At 40.6% G+C, this 2,500-nt stretch overlaps 1 pseudogene across 1 annotated transcript in view; it reads left to right on the top strand.

The window, feature by feature from the left end:
• Positions 1 to 1,647, top strand: part of LOC149503661 (protein Ycf2 pseudogene) — a 7,693-nt pseudogene extending 6,046 nt beyond the window's left edge. Inside the window, exon 2 of the transcript XR_016338909.1 lies at positions 1 to 1,647. This exon is cut by the window's left edge and continues 5,530 nt beyond it. The product of XR_016338909.1 is annotated as a protein Ycf2 pseudogene (transcript).
• The last annotated feature ends 853 nt before the right edge of the window (positions 1,648 to 2,500 follow it).

Here is a 2,500-nt window from a genome sequence, read left to right as displayed (position 1 = left end):
TATCTCTCCAAGGATTGTGAAAGATGTTCCACTAGAAATATTCTTGTTATTGCTTCGACTCATATTCCCCGAAAAGTGGATCCCGCTCTAATAGCCCCGAATAGATTAAATACATGTATTAAGATACGAAGGCTTCTTATTCCACAACGACCAAAGCACTTTTTCACTCTTTCATATACTAAGGGATTTCACTTGGAAAAGAAAATGTTCCATACTAATGGATTCGGGTCCACAAACGTGGGTTCCAATGCACGAGATCTTGTAGCACTTACCAATGAGGCCCTATCGATTAGTATTACACAGAAGAAATCAATTCTAGACACTAATACACTTAGATTTGCTCTTCATAGACAAACTTGGGCTTTGCGATCCCGGGTAAGACCGGTTCAGGATCATGGGATCATTTTCTATCAGATAGGAAGGGCTCTTGTACAAAATGTACTTCTAAGTAATTGCCCCATAGATCCTATATCTATCTATATAAAGAGGAAATCAGGTAACGAAGGGGATCCTTATTTGTACAAATGGTACTTCGAGCTTGGAACGAGCATGAAGAAATTAACGATACTTCTTTATCTTTTGAGTTGTTCTGCCGGATCGGTCGCTCAAGACCTTTGGTCTCCACCCGGATCCGATGAAAAAAGTGGGATCACTTCTTCTGGGTTCGTTGAGAATGATTCTGATCTAGTTCATGGCCTATTAGAAGTAGAAGGCGCTCTGGTGGGATCCTCACGGACAGAAAAAGATTGCGGTCGGTTTGATAATGATCGAGTGACATCGCTTCTTCGGTCCGAACCGGGGAATCCCTTATATATGATGCAAAATGGATTATCTTCTATCGTTGATCAGAGATTTCTCTATGAAAAAGACGAACCGGAGTTTTTGGAGTTTGAAGAAGTAGAAGAAGGAGAAGAAGAAGTACTCGACCCGCAACAGATAGTGAAGGATTTATTCAATCACATAGTTTGGGCTCCTAGAATATGGCACCCTTGGGGCTTTCTATTTGATTGTATCGAAAGGCACAATGAATTGGGATTTCCCTATTGGGCCGGGTCATTTCGGGACAAGCGGATCTTTTATGATGAAGAGGATGAGCTTCACATTTATGATGAAGAGGATGAGCTTCACATTTATGATGAAGAGGATGAGCTTCAAGAGAATGATTCGGAGTTCTTGCAGAGTGGAACCATGCAGTACCAGGCACGATATAGATCTTCCAATGAACAAGACTTTTTTCAAATAAGCCAATTCATTTGGGACCCTGCGGATCCACTCTTTTTCCTATTCAAAGATCAGTCTGTGTTTTCACACCGAGAATTCTTTGCAGATAAAGAGATGTTAAAGGGGTTGTTGACTTTTACTGTCAAAATTTCCAGAAAATATCATCCTCTTACATCTATGTATGAAAACTGGTTTATCAAGAATAGGCAAGAAAAGCACTTCGAAGTCTTGATTCATCGCCAGAGATTGCTTAGAACCAATAGTTCATTATCTAATGGATTTTTCCGTTCTAATACTCCATCCGAGAGTTATCAGTATTTATCAAATCTGTTCCTATCTAACGGAAGGCTATTGGATCAAATGACAAAGACATTGTTTAGAAAAAGATGGATTTTCCCGGATGAAATGAAAATTGTATTCATGTAAGAGGAGAAAGGTTTCCCATTACTTAGCCGGAAAGATATGTGGCCATGAAATAGGGGATTAAGTGGAACGGAATTGACTGGGTGGTAGAGTTGTGGAAACACATGTTTCTTCCATATTTTGGACCTTAGCTCCATGGAACAATATGCTACTGCTGAAACATGGAAGAATTGAAATCTTAGATCAAAACACTATGTATGGATGGTATGAACTGCCGAAACAAGAATTCTTGAACAGCGAACAACCAGAGCTATTACTCACTACATCAAAAAATTTCCATTAATGAAAGATGTAAATCCATTGGAAAATCAAAAATACGCATGTCGGATGAAATGGTTGTTGCTATCTGCTCCAATAACGAATCATTGGTTTAACTGAATAACTAAATAAAATAGATAGACCTTTCTCTTCGTCTCAGGGTCGATGGATCCTCCCTCTCAACTGGAGGATCCCCTATATGGATAATACACATTCCAGTTGACCGAGCCTAATTCTAATTGTTTTGTTCCGAAGCAAAGATATCCACGGGGTGGTTCGCCCTATTCTGATATTCACGACCGAGAAGTACTGGATTCTCTTTCGGATAGGTCCTGAAAGGAGAAGGAAAGCTGGAATGCCACCAGGCGTCTATTATTGAATTAACCCGACCCGATAGTACCCATTTTGGGAACGTCCAGTGCCAAAGTCACGGAATGGGTAAGTCGCCAATCCCTAAAACGGACTATGTAATGTACTTTATCCGCTGGGTTACGGGGAGGCATTTTACCAGAGGTTTGTATTGTATCAATCTACCCTTGTGTGCGTGATTCCTGTTGAAGCATATACTCGGGGGTGGGTGCAGGGCGAACGATTTCAA

Source organism: Durio zibethinus, unplaced genomic scaffold, assembly GCF_047325235.1.
Source record: "Durio zibethinus cultivar Kanyao isolate XHJ-2024 unplaced genomic scaffold, ASM4732523v1 HiC_scaffold_3, whole genome shotgun sequence".
In the NCBI taxonomy this organism is placed as follows: Eukaryota; Viridiplantae; Streptophyta; class Magnoliopsida; order Malvales; family Malvaceae; genus Durio; species Durio zibethinus.
The sequence above is the reverse complement of the archived record's forward strand: the minus strand, read 5'-3'. Positions and strand labels throughout refer to the sequence as shown.